Genomic DNA, 25049 nt, shown 5'->3' on the forward strand with positions numbered 1-25049 from the left:
CTTCAGGAGTCACTACCTCAGAACACCTGCGAAAGGACTTTGCCCCTCCCCCCTTCGCTCGTGTTCCATTTACCTCACCTTTCTGTCCCCCCTCAAGTGGAAAATTATTCAGGGGCCAACCCTGTTAGGTACTGGCTGCCCTCAGTGCCTAGCTCAGCTCACAGGCCCCTCAGCCAGCAGGTTGGATGGTTGAGACTCATGCAGGGAAAAACTTCCCCTTTCGTTGTCCTCCATTTTGTGTGTGTGTGTGTGGTGGTGTGTGGGGGTAGTGGGGACAACAGACCGAATAGCCAAGAGTGCTGGGAAAGAGACACAGGCCTTGCCACCTCTATGGGTACATCTACACAGCCAAAAATTGACACACCGCAGCAAGCCTCAGGGCTTGGCTCAAGCGACATGGGCTCGGGCTGCAGGGCTACGAATAGCCATGCAGACCGTTGGGCTCAGAGACCCTCCCCTGCTCCGGAGCCCTAATGTCCACACGGCTATTTTGAGCCCTGTGGTGCGAGGCCCGAAAGCCCAAGTCAGTAGACCTGGACTCTGAGATTCGCTGCTGTGTAGACGTCACCCACGTCACCATTTCACAGCTCTCCAACAGCCAGCGTGAGACGCATAAACTGGTCTCATCCCAGGTCCTTGAGGAGATGCAGCCACAGCTCAAAGCCCACATCTCCCCCCCACCACCTTTCCCTACCTTGTTGGCACTCTGAGCAGAGATGCCAAGGAGGAGAGAATGGACCCTGGAGAGTGAGCTCCCCTCATGCCCCTAGATGGGGTCTGTGGTGGATTGTCCACCCCACACAAGGCCTGAAGGGGTTAAGGTGGCCAGGTGTGCCAATTAACTGCCTAGGCTGTACCTGGAGGAGCAGCCAGGGAGAAAGGCCTAATTAGTGTAGTGGGCGGGCCAGGGGAAGTGGCACCATGAAAGGGCAGTGAATGAGAAGACTGCCTGGGACTGTGGGTCCTGAAAGATTTTGATACCCTAGAAGGGAAAACCACTTAGTGACCTGGCCAGAGGGCTGAGTCACGAAGAGGAAGCAGCAGCTCCTGGAGCAAGAGAGGGGCTGCAGATGGAGAGAGAGACAGAGAGTGACAGAGTGCACCCGCTGGGAAGGAGTATCGGCCAGGCAGAGCTAATCCCCAAAACAGCCAGGAGAAGGTGCCATCGAGCGGTGAGTAGAGTACCCTGTGACACGGTCCCTCCAGGGCAGAATGAGGCCCACTAGCAAGGTAAACAAGGGAGATGCCTGTCCTCCTGGCACTGCCTATACTGTACACGTTCTGTGGACTTGTGTAGCACTGCAAGGCTATCAATCTCTCTCATATTTGTACGTGTGGGGGTTCACCCTATATTTGTTATAGGACTGGGGTAGCTGATTCTTTCAGTACAGGGAACGATCAAAGTTCCCCCTCTATCTGCTTCCTCCCTTCCCCTCCCTTCTCCAGAAGGGAGCTCCAGTAGCCTATTTTCATCACGCCCTTGGAGCTGGACCATCTCTGAGCCAATGCAGGGGGATGCACGATGTGCTGGAATCCCAGGATTGCATTTCATGACACACTCCGTTTCCCTTGCAATACCACTCTCCATTCCTTGTCCTGTCCTGTATCCCCTGCTGCCTGCCCCGCCCCCACACACCACATCTCCAGTGCAAGGCGGCTTCCTACCTTCTGTAACTGTTAAGAAATGGGATTACAGCATCATGGAGGAAAGGCAAATGCCACCTGCGAGCTTTGTGGAATTAAAAATAAACCCTGCATGTTCATAAAGGGAAATGAGGCTTAGAAGGGTATACAGCCTGACTGCATCCGGAGAGAATTTTAAGCAGAAAAGGCACATGATGGAAGAATGTACAACACCACGAGGCTTGTTCTCAAAGTCATAGAGGAGCAGTTTGGGCAGAGCAGAAAGGTGAGGTGAGTCATCCCTCAGGCTCTGTGATTTTAGGATTTTCTAATATAAGGTGGTTGAGCAAGAGGCTTAGGATGACCATATTTCCCAGCTTGTGCAGGGCTGGCCTGAGACACCTCACCACCCCCGGCGTGAGGCAGTTGCTGGTCACTCAAACCTTGCTGCCCCCCCACGCAAGGCTGTCGCTCGAACCCTCCTGGCCCCCACATGCACTAGAATCCTGCCCCTGCACGCCCTCCTTGGCTGAAGTCCTGCTTCCCCCCGGCATGGGGCTGGCATCTCCGCTCACCCTCTGCACCACGCCCCACTTTTGCTTTTGCCAACTGATCAAATCAGCAAGAGCAAACGAGACAAATGCCCACTTCTGCCAAAACAGTCGGGACAGCCAGGATAGGGCTTAAAAAAGGGACTCTCCCGGCCATATGGTCACCCTAATTATCGGCTCCAAGAAGCGAAGATACTTTGCCACCAGCAGAAGAATCACCGGTGCTGCAGGAGAAGCCTGTAAATGCACTGGAGACCTTTAATTTCAGAAGGTCCTGCCAGTGGACTGAAACGTGCACATGTAACTCTCTAGCATGTATGTATTATCGGTCCCTCTGTAGCAATCCACAGAGGATTGTAGTTTGTTACAGCGCACACTACAGGAGGTTGTGTTTTTAGCTCAAGTTGTGTCAGATCATGCTTTTAGCTCTGGAGATCCTCGATTCAATCCCTGGTGTGTCGGCCTATTCCCCAGCGATCATCCATAGCTGATGTTATATGGTCACTAGTGCAGTGCGGGCCCTTTGGGAGAAGAGAGCTCTAGGGCGGTGTCCATTTGTTAGTAAAAGATGTGAGACCTACCCTTCCAGCATGCCCTAGGCAATGTACTACTGGAGAATATCACAAAAAAAAACAGAAATAAATGCCACCATAGCTAAACAACAGAGTAAAAAAGACTGTTAGAGGCACAAAAAACCAAAACCATCCTTTAGAAACTGGAAGTCAAGTCCTACTTAAGAATATAGAATGGAGCAAAATCTTTGGCAAGGCAAGTGTAAAAACATAATTCGGTGGGCCAAAAAAGAACTATAAGAGCATCTAGCAAAAGACACAAAAGCCAGCAGCAATTTTTTTAAGCACATCAGAAGCAGGAAGGCTGCCAAACAATCACTGGGGGCTATGGATGATCAAGGTGCTAACGGAGCACTCAGGGAAGAGAAGGCTGTTGCAGAGAAGCTAAATGAATTCTTTGCACGGATCTTCACTGCAGAGGACATGAGGGAAATTCCCATATCCAAGCCATTCTTTTTAGGGGACAAATCTGGGACAGTTTCCCAGACTGAGGGGTCAGTAGCCAGGGGCAGCTCTAGCAATTTTGCCACCCCAAGCACGGCGGCACGCCGCGGGGGGCGCTCTGCCGGTCGCCGGTCCCGCAGCTCCGGTGGACCTCCTGCAGACGTGCCTGCGGTGGGTCCGCTGGTCCCGCGGCTCCGGTGGAGCATCCGCAGGCACGCCTGTGGGAGGTCCACCGGAGCCGCGAGACCAGTGGACCCTCCGCAGGCACGCCCGTGGGAGTCCACCGGAGCCACCTGCCGCCCTCCCAGCGACCGGCAGAGCGCCCCCCGCGGCATGCCGCCCCAAGCACGTGCTTGGCGCGCTGGGGTATGGAGCCAGCCCTGTCAGTAGCGAAGGTTCTGGGACAAATAGATAAATTAAACAGTAATAAGTCACCAGGACTAGATAGTATTCACCCCAGAGTTCTGAAGGAACTCAGATATGAAATTATGGAACTACTAACTGTGTTATGAAACCTAATGCTTAAATTAGCCTCTGTACCAGATGACTGGAGGATAGCTAATGTGACGCCAATTTTTTAAAAAGGCTCCAGAGGCAAATCTGGCAGTTACAGGCCAGTAAGCCTAACTTCAGTATCAGACAAAATGGTTGAAACTATAGTAAAGAACAGAATTATCAGATTCACATATAAAAACAATATATTGGGGAAGAGTCAACATTGCTTTTGTAAAGGGAAATCACGCCTCACCAAACTATTAGAATTCTATGAGGGTATCAGCAAGCATGTGGACAAGAGTGATGCAGTGGGTATAATGGACTTGGATTTTTACAAACCCTTTGACAAGGTCCCCCAGCAAAGGCTTTTAAGCAAAGCAAGGAATCATGGAATAAGAGCAAAGATCCTCTCATGGATTAGTAACTGGTTAAAAGATAGGGAAAAAACAGTAGGAATAAATAGTCAGTTCTCACAGTGGAAAAAGGTAAATAGTGGAGTCCTCCAAACATTGTTCTGGGAACAGTGCTGTTCAACATATTCATTAATGTTCTGGAATGAGGGGTAAACAGTGAGATGACAAAGTTTGCAAATGATACAAAATTACTCAAGCTAGCTAAGTCCAAAGCTGACTGTGAAGAGTTACAAAGGGAACTCACACAAAACTGGGTGACTGAGCAACAAAATGGCAGATGACACTCAGTGTTAAGTGCAAAGTAATGCATGTTGGAAAACATAATCCAACTATACATACAAAACAATGGGGTCTAACTTAGCTGTTACTACTGAAGAAAGAGTCGTTGTGGATAATTCTCTGAAACTATCTGCTCAATGTGCACAGCAGACAAAAAAGCTAACAGAAAATGTTAGGAACCATGAGAGGGACAGATAATAAGACAGAAAATATCATAATGCCAATATATAAATCCATGGCATGCCCTCATCTTGAATACCGGATGCAGTTTTGGTTGCCCCATCTCAAAAGAGATTAGAATTGGAAAAAGTACAGAGAATGGCAACAAATGACTAAGGGTATGGAACAGTTTCTATATGAGAAGAGATTAAAAAGACTGGGACTGTTCAGTTTAGAAAAAAAACAGGAGTACTTGTGGCACCTTAAAGACTAACAAATTTATTTAAGCATGAGCTTTCGTGAGCTACAGCTCACTTCTTCGGATGCATAGAATGGAACACACAGGCAGGGGATATTTATACATACAGAGAACATGAAAAGGTGGAAGTATGCATACCAACAGGCAGAGTCTAATCAATTGAGATGAGCTATCGTTAGCAGGAGGAAAAAAGCTATCGTTAGCAGGATAGAAAAGGCACGACTAAGGGGTGATTTGATAGAGGTCTATAAAGTCATGACTGGTGTAGCAAAAGCGAATAGGGAAGTGTTATTTACCTCTTCCCATAACATGAACCAGGGGTCACCTAATGACATTAATAGGCAGCGGGTTTAAAACTAACATAAGGAAGTACTTCTTCATACAATGCACAGTTTCAATCTGTGGAATTCATTGCCAGAGGATGTTGTGAAGATCCAAACTGGGTTAAAAAAAGAATGTTAAGTTCATGGAGGATAGGTTCATCAGTGGCTAGTAGCCAAGATGGTCAGGGGTGCAACCCCATGTTCTGGGTTTCCCTAAACCTCCAACTGCCAGAAGCAGGGAGTGGATGACAAGTGATCAATCACTTGATAATTGCCCTGTTCTGTTCATTCCCTCTGAAGCATCAAGCACTGGTCACTGACAGAAGACAGGATACTAGGCTAGATGGACCATTGGTCTGACCCAATATGGCCATTCTTATGCTCTCCATAGCTACATGTATCTGCCCAGCACATTTGAGGGCCACATGTGAAGCTGTATGAATAGATGGTCTGACTACAAAGCCCAAGGTCCTCCCCTGGTCCTGCCCCAAACTTCTGGGTCATGCCATGCAGGGGAGAGTGGGAAAAGGATATAAAAGGAATTATTAGCCTTGCAGCTTGGACAGATTGAAGGGGATGAGAAGGGAACATGGTAGCAGAGACATGGCCTGTTCTAACAAGGTATATCCAGTTTGTATTGTTTAAACCAATTTAATTTTCTTACCCAAGCCGCAGTCTGAGCCATCCCCCTCCACCGCCATCAAGGGCAAACGCTGTGCTCCTGTGCCAATAACTTGGGGGCAGACAGAGTGAGTTATGATATGCCTTCCCCCAAGTGAAGGAGACAGAATCACCCTTCACGGGTGAGGAATTCTGTTTATTCTCAGGAAATTCATTTCCAGTTTATTTTAAATGAAACTGTCTAACTCTGAGCATGTGGAGCCTGATGGTAAAGGAGGGACCGGGGGAACTGATAGCAAGGGAAGGAGAGGGACTTCTGCCTGCATAAAAGCTGGATATTTTCTTCTTGGGGAGACCTGTCCTATGGCATTACTTATTTGGGGGGATGCTGGGCTAAGGAAAGTCAAGACTGGAAGCCCAACCTGATGTTTTGTGATGAAAATTGGCCCCAGGTTTCTGGTGAGCCCAGGTGAATTGCAGAAAGGAACATTTTAAGAGCCATATTGCATCCTGAAAGCATAGGAATGCAGTGCATGCTACACTGCTCTGTATAGAGTGAGAGGGAGTATTGTCTGGCATTAGAGTAGAGGGTTAAGGAATTGTGTGAGGAGGTGAAACAGTGACTAGGTGAATTTACCTCATATAAAATGGTAAAGGCTTAAATTAGTTTAATGGATCACACATATAGTTATCAATATATAATCAAATGCATACGCAATATAATTGTGGCCTAGTTTTTAGTGTGGCCTTTGAATAACCTTTTTTGGGAAGGGGTGCAAACAAAGTCTATTTGACTTCCTATTGTTCGGTTTTTGGAATCTCCCTGATTCAGGTACAGGACAAGGATCAAGTTACGGTGACCTGCCAGATATAATCAGGATAAACAGGGAAAGTCCTAAAAATCCCTGTCAAATAATAAGATTAAGAGCTTTGTTATTGTTAATAAGCAGATAAACATGTTGTATAATCCTGGGTGTCATGCAAAATCTCATGTTTGATCAGATATTATTATTATATAATGAACCAGAAGAGGGGGTGTTGATAAAAGTAGAGTGTCATCTTGGGTATACAAAGTCTGTGCTAAGACTTAAGCTTTGCCTTTGTTTATGTACATCAGGGATAGGCAACCTTTGGCACGTGGCTCGCCAGGGTAAACACCCTGGCGGGCTGGGCTGGTTTGTTTACCTGCCGCGTCCACAGGTTTGGCCAATCGCAGCTCCCAGTGGCCACGGTTTGCTGCTCCAGGCCAATGGGGGCTGCGGGAAGCAGCGGCCAGCACGTCGCTCGGCCTGCACTGCTTCCCGCTGCCCCCATTGGCCTGGAGCGGCAAACCGCAGCCAGTGGGAACCGCGATCGGCTGAACCTGCCGATGCAGCAAGTAAACAAACTGGCCCAGCTCACCAGGGTGCTTACTCTGGCAAGCCGTGTGCCAAAGACTGCCGATCCCTGATGTACAGCCTTTGTTAATGTAAATGTAGTCAAACCTTTGGCCTGCTGTATTTCACCTGATCACTGGGGTCTGGCATTCTGTACCTCTGCTGAAATAAATCTGTTCCAGGGATTTGAAATCTGAGTTAGCAGTGGATTTTGTCTGCTATGGCAAGTAGTGGTTGTCTGCTTTGCTAGGTTCCTAAAGTGAGCTGTGGGCCTGGTTGGTGATCCTCAAATATCGTAACAAATAGGACTCCCTCTGCCACTCATTCTCTGTGTGATCTTGGGCAAGTCACGTGGGGACTGATTTCTAAGTCTCAGCACCCACAATTCGGGCCAAATTTTTCAGCTGTGCTCAGCACCCAGCAGTTCCCACTCTGACACCTATGGCTAGATTTTGCAACCCAACAGCCAGCATTGTGAACTGTCCTGACAAACCTGGCCACTTTCGAAGGACAGTGCCTGAATGGGAGCTGAGATCTTTGGATAATCTCTCCTCCATGGTGAGTGCTGAGCCTCCTAAAATTCTGGCCTTACCTTCTCTGGGCCTGAGTCTCCACAGCCTTACATTTTGTGTGTCCCTGTGCAAAGTCAATATGTGCTCACTTTGCACCTCCCACCACCAGGGCCAGCTCCAGGGTTTTTGCCGCCTCAAGCAGGAAAAATAATAATAAGAAGAAAGCTGCCATCGCGATCTGCAGCTCTACCACCGTCATTTCACTTTTTGGCAGCAATTCGGTGGCTGGTCCTTCGCTCCGAGAGGGAGTGAGAGAGCCACCGCCGAATTGCCACCGAAGACCCAGACATGCTGCCCCTCTCAATTGGCCTCCAGAAGCAGCTGCTTGCTGGGCTGGTGCCTGGAGCCGGCCCTGCCCATCACTGAGACTTAGCTCATTTCTCTTTGCAAAGTTCTTTGGGATCCTTGGATGAAAGGAGCTACTGAAATACAATTTTTTAAAAAATAATTGAAACTGAAGGGCACGAGGGACTCTGAGATTCTGGACAATACAATCATACAATAAGATCTGACCTCACTGGAAAGCCTATGCCAAGGTCAAGTAGCATCCCAGTCACCAATGCACTGTACACTATATTGGTATGTAATAATTTTGCTTTCAGCTTGTGCTGACTGGCCATTTCCATCTGCCCTGCTTTGACTCCTGAGCTGTGAGTGACAATGACTTGCCTCTTCCAGTGCTCATTTTCCAGGGCTCATTTTGAGAAACACTTTAGAAAAGTCTCACCTTTTCCATTCTGGGCTGCTCTCTGCTTTTTCCCCTCCATTCTTAAGCATCAAATTAGAGAGACCTCTTCCTTCAGCGAGCACAGCTGCTTTAGAATGATGACTGACCTTTTTCCCCCCTCAGTGATATTCTTTTCCAGAGGATCTGCCCTGCAGAGCACCCACAAATATGAAAAAGCTTGTTCCAGTCCTCATCAACACAGAAAACCACAGGTCTAGCTGTCACTAGGATACAATAATGTTCCCTGAAAATATTGGGCCAGAATCTTAGCTGGTGTAAGGCAGCATAGTTGTAGTGAAGTCATCAGACACAGGGGGTAAAATTCTGGCCTCAGTGAAGTGAAGCAAAGTTTTGCTATTTACCTCAGTGGGGCTAGAATTTCATCAAGGATGAGCTAGGATGGAGCTACCTTGATTTACACCAATTGGGGATCTCAGTTCAGAATTTCCCCTGTAGCCAATGGCGCTATGCCAACCTACACCAGCTGAGGATCTGGCTTACTGTACCTACCAGCATGGATTCTTTCTGTTGTACTAGCAGGAGAAGTCACTTCCCTCTCTTTCACCTCCTATGGGAATTGGACATTTCCTGCTGGCCATGGCCTTGGTCTCTTGTGAGCTGTCTGCAATCATGCACACCTGATACTTTCCACTTCCCCGTGCCAATGGACACACTACCCACAGCTGGTTCTGACGCTGCACGTGGCTTTCAAAAATATCATTCAGTTTGTCTCTGATTTATAGACATCACTTTCACCCTGATAGCCTGGGTGCTTGTTTGTGTAATTAGTTCTTTCAGATTTTCATTAGAAGCACGAAGCCTCTCATGTTCATTGAAGGCAATGGAACTATACTGGTTTGCACCATCTGAGGCTCTGGCCCCACAGAAAACACATCACAAAAGTTAATGCAATAGTATCTGAATCTGTACAGAGCTGTCTACACCACAGGCTTTGAGGGGAGGAGAGGAGGTGCAGAGCTGTAGCCACCCTTCCCAGGATCACAGAGGGCATGGTGCCTCTGCCAGGCACAGTCTCTCGCCGGGCTTCTTCTTGCACCTGTGAGCAGGGACTTATTATCCATTGTCCTATAACTTCTGCAGTAAGCTTTTTGGGGCAGGGACTGTCTTTGTTCTGTGTTTGTACAGCGCCTAGCACGTGGGGTCTAGTAGTCCATGGCTGGGCGCTACAGTAATACAGATAACGATAACAGTTTACATCAGTGTAAAGTGGGACACAACATGGTGCCTGCCATATCAGAATGGGCATGCGTCACCCCCAAATTGCACTGAGATAAATGACTGCATAAGGGGCAGGCAAGGGCGAATCAGACCCGTCGAGTGCACTAAGACAAAACAGATTGCGTCTGCTGTTCTGTAGGACGGTGCAGATGGAAGACTCAGGCCACAGGGAGCTGGAGCAACATCTCTACCCTCCTTTGTGTCTGGCCCTTCACTTCTCTTCCCCTTGGCTTTTTAAAGCGACTTAACTCTGTAAATAGGTTATCCACAGCAACTTTGTAAGGAAGACTTTGTATGAAGGGCCCTATGCACAACAAAATTGCATTGGGCTGTGCATACTGTACACAAATCGAGCCTGACCCTGCTGTCACTGACACTAGTGTAACTCCAGAGTCACTCCAATGATACATACGTCCCGCTATTCATCTGTCCATCCATGTTGTGCTCGCTCTAGCCAGACATGGCCATCAAACCATCTCTCCGGGAGCACCAACCAGCATCCAATCCTTACTCACTAGGGACCCTGTCCTGCAGGGGTAAGTGTCGCCAGAGTAAGACCCCATCTTACTCAGGCGACACTTTCATTGACCTGTATTGGAAATTTTGCCTGAGCAAACCCTGCTTTTGCAGCCCTATCTAGAAGTGAAAGGAAGCATATCCCATTATTAACAACCAATGTTACTTAGATATAGTTTAGCTTGTGTTTTCCCTCTCACTTAAATTTACCAGCAATTTTAAAAAGAAAACCTATTTATGTATAACCCCCCACCCCCTTCCTAAAAAAAACCCTCCACCATTTGCAGCTTTCCTGCTGCTCTGTACCAGCACCGAAGCAATCACTGCTATTTCTCACATTGCAGCACTAGCAGCTTCGTTGGTGCGGGTGGATAAACAGAGAGATATTTGGGGCATAAGTTATCACTTTTAAACATAAACAGCCTTCTTCATTTAACTTCCATTAAAAACAGAAAACAACACGGGAGAAAATTCAGTGTTTGTCAAATGGAAAGGGACAAGTTCAGTCAATATCTAAGGGATGGGGAGGAGGATTATTTGTTGTGCTTCCCAGGAGGTGGGAGCGGGGGGTTACAAACAAAGAGGGACCAACAAAAAAATTAAAAAGCCATAAAGATGTCTGGAGAGTGTCATTGAAATCTCTTTGTCTTATTTAAATGGCAGTTTAATAAAAAGGAAAGAACAATAAAAAAAATCTCAGTGGTGAAATATGACACTCCAGTGTAATCTGGGGATCGTTTGCATGATAGCCCTTTGGAGCCTTTCTGGCTTACTATGGTGGCAGTGAGAGACTGTGTAAAACCCAGCAGTGTCACAATGGAGCATCCCAAGCTCCTTATTCCTCTCAAACGTTTTAGATGGGGCCTCATTCTGCTCTGAGGTGTGTATTGAAGAGATCATTCATTGCATATCCTAGGCTTTACTGCAATGCTACCTGAGCACTGGAATGCACACAGGCAGTTACTGTCTCTCCCACCTGTATATTAAAAAAAAAACAAAACAAAAAACTGCGGACAGGGACTCAGGACTCCTGGGTTCTTTTCCTTGTTCCTTTCATTTAGTAGTTAGAGCAGAGGATTGGGAAGCAGGACTCCTGGGGTCTAGTCTTCTCTGGGAAGAATGTGATCTACTAATTAGAACTGGAAGTCTGGACTCCTGGGTTCTTTTTGTATGTGAGGGAATGTGGCTTATCAGTTAGGACACAGGAGTGAGGATCCTGTTTTCTATTCCTGGTTTTGTGAGGCAGTGTGTCTTCCTGGTTAGAACAGGTGAGTGGAATCAGGAAACCTGAGTTCTCTTCCTAGCTTTGGGAGAAGATTTGTTAAAATGCCCCATGTTGGAGATAGATGCTTTACTAAGGCTTTTAAAAAAAATCAAAGCAGGTGATATTAAGTTTTTCACAGACGCACAAAAGACTCTTTTTAGTATAAAATAATTTCCTCTGCTTGAATTTTAAAACAAACAACTCACATTTTGTCAACAGAAAAGGGAAAACAACAACATTCAAGCTCAGACCTTGTGTGCCAACTTGAATCTTGGAGAGAATTTTTATGGCTGGTTATAAACTCCACAAAATAGTTTTATAACAGAACCTGGGATAGTCTCTTAACCTAATGAGCACCACTAGAGTCTATATGGGGTCAAAGGATACCAGAGTGCTAGAGGGGGAAATAGCTTTAGTTCTGAGTAGAGTTGGTGAATAAATAATTCAACATGAGTAATGTATTGACTAAGTTTGTCTCTTTTTCCTGTTTGGGTGAAATGCACCCACTGCGCAGAGCCAGCATAAGCCCTAAGCACCACTTATGTTCCAATTAAGCCCTTTGTGAATTGTCTGGGAACAGATCCCAACTTTCCCATATTTATTTGTTATTCAGACTTACTCACCAAACAGATTCTGCACATAATTCTTGCTCCACACCTTGTTTGCAAACAGTTCACAGTGAGTGCTTGATATCTGAAATTCAAGCTGTTTTTATAGGCCACAACAGGCCACAGGGCATGCTGCTGTTTCCCTGACTGGATGGACATAACTCTTTAGAATCAGGTTTCCCCTGCATATAACTGTGAGTAAAAAATCAGAACTCTTTCTAGAAATATTCTTCAGGATTCCCTTACAAACATTCCTGCCAGTAAACTCGTTGGCTGGAATACTCATGGAAAGGCATTAGGCATGAACACAGCTGAACTGAATTCATTTGAAAATCTGTATGAACATCTGGAGGGAGATATCTGCACTATCTGCCTACCCCTTATCCCAGATGCCCTATGGCTAGAAGGTGAAATTCACCCATGTGCAGTGGTCTATATTCAAGGGGACTCAAGTGGGGCATAGTAGACATTGGGCTGGCTGCTCTGCACAGAGCTGAATTTCATCCCAAGTGAGTATGAGCAGCAGGTTTGGATCTGTTGGGCCTGATTCTTCTTTTGCTTGCACAAGTTTCATGCTGGGGTAATTCTACTGGCATCAATAGGCATCAGGAGCAACTCCTGAATTATGCCAGTGCAAGGGAGAGCAGAATCAGGCCCTTTATTTCTGAAATGCTCCCAATCAAGGCAGGGGATGCCATCAAGCAAGGTGCTGGAACTAGGGGTGCTGCTGCACCGCCTGGCTTGCAGTAGTAATAACAAAAAACACATACATGGTTTCCATGGTTTCTGTCAGCAGCACCCCTACTATCAAAATTGTTCCAGCACCCCTGCCATCAAGCTCAGCGGGGATTAGGAGCTCTGGAAATGTCACAATTGTCTTGGAGCAGTGACTCATGACGGCTGACGCTGAGATGGAGAGAAGTTGTTGCTCACAAATGAGCAAGCATACAAACTTTTGAGGGCCATAGGGGTCAAGAGAAGCAGCGTGGCCAGTGGATAGGGCACAGGACCAGGAGTCGGGAAACCTGGGCTTTATTCCCAGCTTGGCAGTGTGATCATGGGCAATCCAAGTCACCTCTCTTTGCCTCTGTTTTCCCTCCCTCCAATTGGTTATTTAGACTGCAAGCTCTTTGGGGTAGGAACTGTCTCTCACTCTGTGCATGAACAGCACCAAGCATCATGGGCCCTCCATCTCTGTTGGAGCTGCTTTTATAATGTAAACGTCAGCCTCATATAAGCAGCAACACACCTTCCCACCTAGATCCCTGCTGGCCCCGGCCTTTCCCCTTGGGAGAAGTGGAAGTCAGAGCGGCTTGCAGGACCCCCATAGACTTAATGGTTTTAGATGCTCTGAGATGCGATCGGAGCAATTTTCTTGACCATTTATTGCCTTACTAAAACCCATTCATTGGAACAGCCTTTTACAAAACCAGCAATAAATATATTTATCGCAAAATACTCTACCCCATCAACAATCTCCAAACCTGCACATATATTTTACTACCTATACACTGATTGATGCCCTGGAACAGCTTCAGGCTTTTAAACAGCGCGCTCTCTCTCTCTCTCTCTCAACTCATTTTCTTTGCTCTGAAAAAAATGTGAGGGCTGGGATGCACAGGAGGCATTCAAACCGCAGGGCTGTTCTGCAGCATCCGGGAGCGTCGTGGGAAGGACTCAGGGCTGGAAAGCAGGGGTGTACAAGATCAGGATGCGTTGGCAAGATGCTGGAAGGATGCAACATTGCAGGATGTATCAGGGGGTGCCTGAAGTGCACTGACAGGGCTATGGGAGCCCCAAAAGGGAACTGCAGAGGTTTGGACTGAGGTGCACTGGAGAATGTGTGTGGTGATCTATTACTGGAAAAGCAGGGCTTGCAGAAGGTCAGGTATGTGTGTACGACCCTTACTTGAAAAGGAGGAGTGCTGCAGGTTAGGACTGAACTACATTGGCTGAGGTAAAGGAGGAAGCCTGCATGGCCTGACACCTGCCTGCCTGAGTCCATACAGCCTGAAATAATAGCTCCAAGAAGTGTGAACTTCCCCGTTCATCAGCCTACTACCACCCGCAGGGGGGCAGGGCTGTGTCATGGGAGTGGAGCCAGGGGGCACTGTGTGGGGGATACCTAGGGGTCTAGATTATTTTAATTGTCCCTGAGAATTGGGCATCCAAATCCCCTAGGTGGCTTTGCAAGTTGCACCCATAGTTTTTTTTTTTTAGGGATGTATACTGTGTGCGTCCAAAGTCCAAGGGCAGGGATCAATCCTTAAAACAGAAGAGAAGCAAGAACTTCTGAATCTCCATGTGCCTAACTGTGCTTCCCATCACACCAACTCACCCCAGCAAACTCCAACCTCTGTCTGCATCTCTGACACATCCTTGTCCACAAACTCACCTGGATTTTCTCTGAGAGGACCAGTATGAGCCAGGATTTCTCTTACTGTAGCAGCCAGAGGCCCCAGTTGAAATCTAGTGCCCATTGTGCTAGGGGCTGTACATAGAACAACTCTGACCAAGAGAGTTTACAGTCTAAATAAACATGATGTACAAAAATGTACAAAGAGCTGGAGACAGGAAGGATTATCTCCATTTTACAGATGGGAAACTGAGGCACAGAGTGATTAAAGTGCCAGTGCTGCTGAGCACGTTTGAAAATCTGATTCCATGTGACTGGCCAAAAGTGAGACAGGAAGTGAGCCGTGAGCCGTCAAAGCACTGATTGATGATACATCCTTCTGCCTCTTGCTCTGAGTGGGAGGTGCCAGTGACTTTCTCTGATTCTGCTAAGCAGCCTCCTGGAAATGAAATTGTCACTCTCAGGAGAAGTATCTTCCCCTATCCCTTGCATTGGAAACTGCAGGTTTCTGCCCACTTCTGGAACTGGAAACCTCCCAAAAGGAGAATAACTAGACCCTGCAAATCAAGACAATGGCTTGCAAGCTACTTCTCTGGAGTGAATTAAAACTAAAGCAAGATAAAAGTGAATGACACCAGAATGAGTGGTTCGGGTCTTAACCCAGCTCACCTGAGTCCCCACCCAGAGCTTTAACCACAAGACTATCCCTCTTTCTGACATCACTCATTCTGGTGTCATTCACTTTTATCTTGCTTTAGTTTTAATTCACTCCAGAGAAGTAGCTTGCAAGCCATTGTCTTGATTTGCAGGGTCTAGTTATTCTCCTTTTGGGAGGTTTCCAGTTCCAGAAGTGGGCAGAAACCTGCAGTTTCCAATGCAAGGGATAGGGGAAGATACTTCTCCTGAGAGTGACAATTTCATTTCCAGGAGGCTGCTTAGCAGAATCAGAGAAAGTCACTAGCACCTCCCACTCAGAGCAAGAGGCAGAAGGATGTATCATCAATCAGTGCTTTGACGGCTCACACCTCATTGCCTAAGAGTCCAAGCGAAATAGTGATCTCCTGTGTGTTTCCAGGCAAAAGGTCTGGATTGCAAAAGTGATTGGTTGCAGAAAGCTTCTATAAACAGGGAATTAATTAGCAAGCCCCTCACATGGTCCCCTCGGGGATCGCTTTCTGGCTGCCAGGGCCAGGTCTTCAGCAGTGTAAAATGGTATAGTTTCATGGACTTCATTAAGTCAGCTAGGTGTAACTGGACTGCCATGTTCCAAGGAAACTGTCCAACCAGCAGCATTCAGGGGTGACTCTAGGGCCTATTTTGGGGCAGTTCTCTGGCCACTGCTATACAGGAGGTCAGACTAGATGATCAGAGTGGTCCCTTCTGGCCTCGGAATCTATACATCTAAGACTAGCCAACATAACTAGGGGACTGGCTCAAGGTGAGCTTTGCAACATGGTACCGCAACACAGTAATGTGCGACAGAGATGCTGAGGACATGGAGATCTGAAGCTGCCCTCGCTTCCCCCAGGGCCGGCTCCAGACCCCAGCGCGCCAAGCACGTGCTTGGGGCGGCATTTTGCCGGCAGGCGGCTCCGGCGGACCTTCCACAGTCATGCCTGCGGGAGGTCCACCGGAGCCGCGGGACCAGCGGACCTCCCGCAGGCATGACTGCAGAGGGTGCGCGGGGCCCGGGGCTCGGGTGGACCCCCCGCAGGCATGACTGCGGATGCTCCACCGGAGCCGCAGGACCAGCGCACCCTCCGCAGGCACATCTGCAAGAGGTCCCCCGCAGCCGCGGGACCGGCGACCGGCAGCGTGCCTCCTGCGGCGCGCCGCCCTGCTTGGGGCTGCGGAATTCCTAGAGCCGCTCCTGGCTCCCCCACTGTGGTTGCGTGAAAAGAACTTTCCTCACTGTGGAAGCTTCCTCCTAAACTCAGACTGAACCATGTTTCTGAGGCTATGTCCATGCTAGGAGCTAGTGTGCAATCCCCAGCTTGCACAGACATACTGGATGAGAGCTAGCCCAAGTATAAATAGTAGTGGAGCTGCAGTAGCCTGGTTAGCTGCAGCGGCAGCCTGCCTTAGCCGTGCAGAGTATGTGCCTATGGGATTCGGGTGGGTTTGTACTCAGCACAGTTGAGCTGTGCTGCCGCTGCAGTTGCCTGGGCTATCATGGCTACACTATTACTTACATTCATGCTAGTTCTCATCAAGCTACTGACAGTATGTCTGCATGAGCTGGGGATCACACCCTTAGCTAGTAGTGTAGATGTAGCCTGGGAAACACTGGAATAATCTCCTCCTCTCTCCCCACCACTTCCTTTTAATTTTATGGCAGCCTCTGAACTCCTGGCTTCCAGCTGGAAGTACAGGAGCCAGAATATCATGAGTAAAGCTGTTCTTGGGATATGTCCAGTACATCCTTTTGTTTGCCTGTCTATCTAGCTGTCTGTCCCAATGCAACTTGTCAGTCGCGTATGCAAGAAATGAGGATCACAATGATTCCCCTCCTAGGAAACTCTCTGACTCTTTCAATCACCTGCAATCTCAAGCAAGGTCAGTGCTTAGTGGCCATCCTCCAACAGAGGACAGTGACTCAAACTAGGAAAGGTGTGGGCAAAGAGGGACCCTTAGTGCACCAGGCCAGAGGCAACTTTATCCATGTGTAAAGAGTCCCATAGCCTATTGTCATCAGCTGAGAAGGCAGCATGGGAAACCTAAAAAAAGCTGCTCCAATCAAATCCCTCAGCCCACTTTTGCAATCTCACGAGGTTCAGAGATGCACCCAGCCTTTTAAGTGCTTGTCTAGACCAAACCCCAAGCCTTCTGAGGTTCTCCCATCTCCATCTCTGGCTAATTCTTGGTTCTTAGGGTTATTTCACACACAATTATATCAGTTAGGGATCCTAGGAATATGAGTCAGATCTTCAGCTGGGGTAAGTCAGCATTGCTCCATTGAAGTAGATGGAACTGAGTCCATTTTCACCAGCCAAGGATCTGTCCCTGGGAATTAGTGCCTTCCCCGCCTACTTTTAAATGTGCCACGCAATGGGGCTTCCACCACTCATTCTGGGAGCTGATTATGCAGGCTAATAGATCTCATTGTCCGGAAGTTATCGTCTGAAGTTTAGACAGAATTTTCCCCTTTTCCTAATCTCCTCTGATGACTCCCAGTTTTATTCCCCTCGAACCGATAATTCCTCTGCTTCCCGTGTGGAGAACTTAGGTGCTGACCTTGCTATGCCTAGAGTTACAGACCTCATTTCCTCTGCAGACCTCTCTTGCTGGATGCCACCCGGAGCTCAACAGGGTTCCAGTACTGCTGAATGTGCCCATGCAGTGAAATGCAGAGGCAGCTCTGTACAGCTTTGTATCCTGCGTGCAAGTTCTTCCCTCCCTCCGCCCTCACAACTATCTCACTGCTGCCTGGGACTGAGACACATCTCTGGGCGCATGTGACAGATAATGTGGCTCAGTGCCACATAATGCATAACAAGATCAGATCTGTTCTGGTTGGGTACAAAGGGTCCTACTCAACAAACCACGTTCATTTCCATTGTGCGAGTGGAATTTTATCAGGGTTCTAATGACGCCACTTCATAAAGAGAGGTGGCGTTATCGCTGCTCAGCCCCCCGCCCCTCCGAGAGCAATAGACAATCTCCTTGTTTTTACATTACAGTTGCATGGCTATGGGAGAAGATAAGCGGCAAGATTGAAATGTAAGGGTAGGGGAATACACATCCCCTTGTCAAAAATAACCCAGGTGAAAGGAATGGGATTAATAGCCGGACAGAGATATTTAGCTGGGCTCATTTCAGACTCACATATGTCCCTTCTCCAAGGAGGGCAGTTATTGGACACAGAGGATAGTGCCTGCCTTGCTGATCCCAGGCTGTGTCTGTTCTAGGGATGAATAACTGCCTCTAGGGCTGTCCGTCAGCTACCTTTCCCCAGCAATAAATGCACTTTTATTTAGTGCATGGCCAGAGTCTCCCTGGCCATGCACCTTGGGCAGCCGTTTACATTAGTGCAAAAGTGATCGCGGAGTGGTTGCAAAATGCTGGCATTCACACCTGTACACCATCACCGCACAGTCAGAAAGCCAGTGTGTTGGTAGCGTTTGACACGTGCTTTGTAAGGGGGCGCAGGTTGCAGACAGAGTGGGAATCAGGCCCTTTATTTAGAACCGGATTAGCGGTCTAGGTGTACAGAATCCTGCCTCAGCACAGGGAGATGAATTAGATGGACCTGGAAGTTCATTCCAGCCCTTCATTTCTGGAATTCTATGAACTGGAGGGTTGGGGTCAGTTGGGGTGGTCTGGGATGGTGAGTCAGGAACAGGAGACAGGTGAGGGGGGCTCTCTCACAACTATGGGGGGAGCTAAGAGTCAAGTCAGAGGGTCAGACTGTGTTTCCCATCCATGAGTGAGGAGCCGAGAACAGGGGACAGATCAATCCAGACTTCCCTGAACCCCTGAGCAGAGAAGGGGACTGGGGAGTAGGCAGCAAGGTCGGATTGTGATGCTATCCCTGAGAGTTGGTTTCATGACCCTACTGTGAGTATCAACTCAATCTTTTAAAGGCAGAGGATCTGACTCTGAAGCCTTTATGCAGGCAAAACTCACCCTGGCTTTGCTAGGCATTTGCCCTGCCTCTGGGCTGCCAGATCAGGCCTCTCGTGGCTGCCAGGCAAGCTGCATGGGGCTGCGCACTGGAACTGGCAATCTCAGACAAACCCACGAGTCTCCTTATACAGATTCAGATTTAAAGTGGAACCTGCCCCAGCCCTCGCACGCATTATTACCACCACTTGTGTAACATTTGTTAAATGCGAGGAGTGTGACCGGGACTACCCAAAGCACAAAACTCCCTGCCCTGAAGAGCTCGCGGGGCTTATACTTTAGTTGCCAGCCCAGGAATAAGGTTGTGCACTATCTGCCTTGTCTGCCCCATTGGTTCAGGGCCAGCATGGCTTTGTGAGGGGGTGAAAGGGAAGGAAATTCCCACAGTCATTCCTGCTGCACCGTCTGTGCAACCCCCTTCCACTGAGCCCCCGGGGGCATCTCAGCCCTTTGGGAGGCTGTGCACAGGAGCCTGAGTGTTCGAGGTGCTGAGCGCCCTCTGCTGCCCACTGAGACCAAGGGGAGCTGCAGGTTCTCGCACCATCATTCTTTCCCATTCCAGTCCTGGATAAGGGCACACCTTGGAATTGAGCACAGGGCATCCCCTAGGGCCATCTGCACTGGCCTGCAGCCTCCAACCTATTCAAGACCTCCTGCACAAAGGGCATTTTCCTTCCATTCAGAACCCGATCCCTAGTATCCACACCCCTCATGCACTCCCCCCCCAGTGGGGCTTGGCTCTCCTTTGGTCAGTTCCTCCTTGCCATTGCGAGGAGGGGACCCCCTGATATCCCCAGGGCATAACTCTTTCTCTTGGCACAATCCTATCATGCTTGGAGTCTTAGCCAGGTACTAGAGGGAGCAAGGGATTTGCTGAGACCTTTCAAGCCCATTTTTGTTCCAGGCTCCTGCACAGAGCGAGAGGCAGAGCAGGAGGCACCTGGTTCTTGTCCAGGCTTCCGAGCAGAGGAGAGGGAGGGAGAAGACAACTGATGTCACTGCTAAGCATAGCAACACTGGAATCACACAGCTAGGGTGACCAGATGTCCCAATTTTATAGGGACAATCCCGATATTTGGGGCTTTTTCTTATATAGGCTCCTATTACCCCCCACCCATCCCGATTTTTTACACTTGCTGTGTGGTCACCCTATACGCAGCCTTATTTACACCGAGCACCCGGGGGCATGGCTGCTACCTTTCCACTCCCCTGCAGCCTGAGCCCCCACTCTGTTACTAGGGCGGGTTCCATGGCCGTGCTACTGGTGGTGGCGGCGGGGGGGGGCACGGGGTGGAGGGAGTCTATGATGGAACACAATAGCAGAGGAAAAACAAATCCCCATCAATCTGCTAGAAACAAGAGCTCACCCTAACCTCCCAGCTCAGCCTTGCTAGGCACTTGATTATACACTGCACGGCTCCGGCAGGCTGGAGTCAGGAAACATCAAAAGAGGGCTGGGATGTTTAGCACGGCATGGGGAGAGAGTTGTATAGGGCGTCGAGTGCCTGCATGGTATGTGTGCGCCTGTGTGCGTGGGGTGTGTGTGTGTGGGGGTGGATGTATACATGGGATGTGGGTGGTGGAGAAGGGTGCTGTAAAAACACAAACAGCAAGACTTTGCCAACACCATCGGTTGTCCTGGTGTTTCTCCTGCTGATACCACGGGGCAAGAGAGGGGAGCAGGCACCCTATCCTCAACCCCAGCTTGCTTAACCAACCCTCTGCTACAGCAGCCTGATGAGACTGCTCCCTTCTGTGCTTAACACCGACACATGGGCTTCAGCCCTAGCCACCCTGCTTCCCCCTCTGGGTGCTGGATGGCAGACAGACAGCCAGCCATCTGTGTGGGCTTTCCGTTCCCTGGGCTCTGGAGGGTTGATGGTGGGTGGTTCTTTTGTTTGTTTGTTGCTGCCAGACGCTCTCCAGGGCAGGGACCCCCTTTGCAAATGCACTGGGTGCACTTGCGGTGCTATTCCAGAGTCAATGTCCACTGTATTCGTCAGCTGCTCCCAGGTTTTGGCTTGAGGATCACTTTTTACTTTGCAGTCTCTTGTGCTCTACTCCGCTTTCCCCTCTCCCAGCTGCCAGCTGAGCTCTGTGCTGGCAGGGGTGGAGGTAGGAGGCTAATGGACCAGACTAGGTTATTTAACACAGCCTCTCTCCCACATCTAACTTCTCTTGTTTACTGGTTTCTGTTCATCTCAGCCACAGAAGGGTTAATGTGCTGGAAATGTTGGTTCCTGGCCAGATCACATCCTCTTGGTGTTCTTATTCAAGGCTGGATTCTGATCTCACCGACACCGGTATAAGCCCACAGCATCTCCATTGCTTCCACTGGGGTTATTCCAGGTTTACACCAGTCATTGAGATCTGAATCTGGCCCTGGCTCCATTGATTCCAGTGGAGTTTCCAGATTTACACCAGTATAAATTAGATCAGAATCAGGCCCTTAACATCTGTGCTGCAGAAAACCTTCCTTTCCGTTGACTGCCTTATCTGTACCTGCCTCAATCTTGTTTTCCTCACCCGTTCATCCTAGCACAACTGAAACACACCGGAATCACAGCATTCCCCCCATGCACCTCCCCCCCACCCCTTGCCCCTTTTCTCTCAGCATTTAGCATCTGTCCTAGAAATAAGAGGGAGAGAGAGAGAGAGAGAAAGAAATGCACTGGGGGAAAAACAACCACCACCCAACTCTGGGTGCCAAGGCTTCCCCATCCTCAGCCGAGAGTCGCACCACGCAGCCACGAATGCACCCATCCTTTCCCCATCTCCCCTTGGCTTCTGTGCACTGGAAATACCCGCCACCAAATAGACGGATCCCAACTTACCCTTGGACTCTCCTCCGGTCTCCTAGCGCCGCTGTCATTTGCCTGTCTGCTCCCTGACAGGGACATGCACACATCAGGTTCAGACGGAGCCCCGGAGCTGACAGACAATGCGGGGCTGCGGTTTCCTCCGCAGCTGGTGTAATGGACCAGCCAAAGCTGAGGAGTTTCTGCTCTATGCCCCCCCGCCCAGCTCCCCCCCCCCCCCACACTTTATTTCTGTTCTGAGATGATGGCTGGCCGATTTCCCTCTCTCTCCTGCTCTCTCTCCTTCAGCTACTTATCTGGAGGCAGCAGGGAGGGACTATCATTCTTCCCCCTCTCACGTCTCATTTGTAAGCACACACACTCCACTCTCCTTGGCTTTCAGCAGCTTCCCACCACCTCCTCCTCCTCTTTCTCCATCCTCCCTCCTCCTCCTCCTCCTCGCTGGAGCACTGTCACTGCAATGTGCCACCCACCTGAATCAGCTCCTGCCTGCTGTGCCACTTAACCCCTGAGGTGCCAGCAAGCTCTGCCTTGTAAACAAGGGGGGCCGGAGGGCTAGGAGGCCGAGAGGCGCCTGGCAGAAGCAGGGAGCCAAGCAGATTTCTGGCAGAGTTGAGCCTCACAGCACGGGCAGGAGCATCAAAAGACTCAACTGCAGCTTGTCCTGTTTAAATCGGTTTGAAGACTGGCGCCTCTGGGGACACAGACGGCTTCCCTGCTTCCCTCAACGTGACACGTGTCTCTTTCTGTCTGAGCTCTTCCTCCCCCTTCTCCTCCCCCGTTTGGGGCTCTTTAAAAGGCCAAGATGCAGAGGGAAGCCTTTGTGGGATGAACTAGCAATTGGTTTGCGCCCGTCCGGCTTGCAGGGCCCAAGCCCTGGCGTACTTATGGTTCCTACCACTCCCATCGCACAATACCGGCTTGCGGTGTCGTGGTGCCACACTGCCCTGGGGATCCTTGTTTCTCACTGCTAGCATGGTGACCAATGTCTTGGCATTGAGGCACTGTAGGGCTCCCCACACCATTCTGGTGTCATGGCAGGTTGGCACTGAAACAGCTCTGGGTGTCAAGGGGTCAGCAACCACAGTGGCGCAAGGAGCCCTGGGGTTCCTGCTATGGCTTGTGGCACCCTGGCGTGGCGGAGGAACCGGGAGACACCTCCCATCTCATTGCAATGAGCCAACTCAAAATGGCTTGGCTCCTTTTGCCCTCTCTTCACCAGTCTGACACATTTATTTATCCCTAAGGCATGCTGGGGGCTCAGCCTCCCCATACCTCTCCCTGCTTGTCTGGGCCATGGCGTCTTGGCAAGGACCTTCCTTTTCTTTTGCACCAGCCTGGCTCAGGGTGGGTGCCATCCCTCTGCCTCACCAATGAGGCATGCTGGGCCTTGGCATGGAGTTGGCCGGGGTTCCTCACACTTCTCTGGGGGTTTTCAGAGCCTCGCAATTGCAGGCTCTGCTCTGCCACCATTTGCTTCCCACCCTGCTGGAACTTCTAGGCCTAGTTGTGGATCATCTAAAAAGGTTTTTTTTCTCCTGCTGACGATAGCTCATCTCAATTGATTGGACTCTTCCAGTTGGTATGCATACTTCCACCCATTCATGTTCTCTGTATGTATAAATATCTCCTGTCTGTGTGTTCCATTCTATGCATCTGAAGAAGTGAGCTGTAGCCCACGAAAGCTTAAGCTGAAATAAATTTGTTAGTCTCTAAGGTGCCACAAGTACTCCTGTTCTTTTTGCAGATACAGACTAACATGGCTGCTACTCTGAAACCTAACAAGAGACAGTGTCGCGTTCCTACCAAGCCACATGGAAGTCAACTGTGCCCTGGTGTCTTCCTCCATCTTGCCCCAGGTAGAACCAAGCTGGCCTCAGACAAACTGCTTCTGGCCCACATCCTTGGATGCCACTTTTAGAATCCTAGTGAGTTCATTCAGAGCTGGTTCCCTGTAATTACATTGCATGCTCAGCTTGGCTGTTAATGGCAGGAGTGTAGCAGAGTTTACATGAGGTCAGGCTGGATAGAAATCTGAGCTGGCCCTATTCAAGGCCTAACTTTTCAGAAAGGAAGGATGGCTTAAGGTTTAGGGTGCTAGCTTGGGACCTAGAATACCTGAATTGAATACCTTTCTCCAAAGCAGGTTTCTTGTGAGACCCTGGGCAAGTCCCTCAACCTCTCTGGGCACCCATAAAATAGGAATGATGACACTGTCCTACCCCACAGGATAAACACAGTAAAGATTGTGAGGCACTCAGATAGCTGGTAATGGGACCCAAATATGTACCTTAGACACAGTTATGAGTTCAGCTCCAGCAGATAAGATTTTTCCACTGTGTCAGGGTGCTGGCTCAGAAAGCCTGTGCCCTAAGATCATACTTTTGGAGTGCAAGTGAAAACAGAGACCCAACTGTAAGGGGGAGAAGAGCCTTGGGCATCAGGAGTTTGACAGCAGAACACAGGGAGAAAGCAAGGACTCAGCTGCCTTCCTACTTGGTTAGATTTCCCCTGGAACCTACATTTCAAGGATGGGCTGCCTCAGGGATTGTTGACCTATAAAATGACTGAAAAATCACTCTATGACCCCACCATGTCCCAGAGACAAGGGATTGTGGGCGTTCTTAAGGGTTGCAGCACGGGAGAGAGAGTACACGCGATGTTGTGACATCATATCAGCTGGATCTCAGACTCCAGAGGCCAGTGTCCTTTTGGCAGGTTGTGTTTGTGTTTCCTTCCTCCACCTTTCTCACCATTTCTCTCTCCATTTGAAAACACTGAAGGGAAGCCACCATGCCTAGGAGGTGTCACCTGCAATAAGAAGAAGTAGCCACCCATTTGAAATGAAGAGTTGGTGGAAACCATAGCAGAGACAACCACCTGAGCCACCCACCTTTTTACAAAGTGGTTATGCCACAGCGGGCTGCACAATTCAGATCTGGATCCAGATTTCTGACAGCCCAAAGTCCAAGGTATTTGGATGCAGGGTTTTGGTCAGGCTCATTTAAAAATTGGGGGCTATACAGAATTTTTAAAATCCAGATCCACCTTCGGAGTCTGAACCACTCCAAATGTCTGGGTTGTTCTGATCTGTGATTTTAGCTCAGGCCCATTCAAATAGCCATGGGACCATGTGCAAAATTCAGATCCAGATCTGGGTTTTGAACAAAGCCAGTGGGAGCCTGAAATTGGGGTTCTGGTTTGGGGCCC

At 49.1% G+C, this 25049-nt stretch overlaps 1 protein-coding gene across 2 annotated transcripts in view; it reads right to left on the reverse strand.

Moving 5' to 3' along the window:
• LRRN2 (leucine rich repeat neuronal 2) overlaps nt 1-22028 on the reverse strand; it is a 97594-nt gene extending 75566 nt beyond the window's left edge. The window contains exon 1 of one of the 2 annotated variants that reach the window (XM_045017149.1): nt 21855-22028. The gene's annotated coding sequence lies outside the window, so the exon portion shown is untranslated. Of the gene's footprint in view, nt 1-17631; nt 17706-21854 lie in introns of those variants that run through there. The other variant, XM_045017153.1, reaches the window with a different exon arrangement.
• Nucleotides 22029-25049: the final 3021 nt, after the last annotated feature.

This window comes from Mauremys mutica, chromosome 4, assembly GCF_020497125.1.
Source record: "Mauremys mutica isolate MM-2020 ecotype Southern chromosome 4, ASM2049712v1, whole genome shotgun sequence".
Classification (NCBI taxonomy): Eukaryota; Metazoa; Chordata; order Testudines; family Geoemydidae; genus Mauremys; species Mauremys mutica.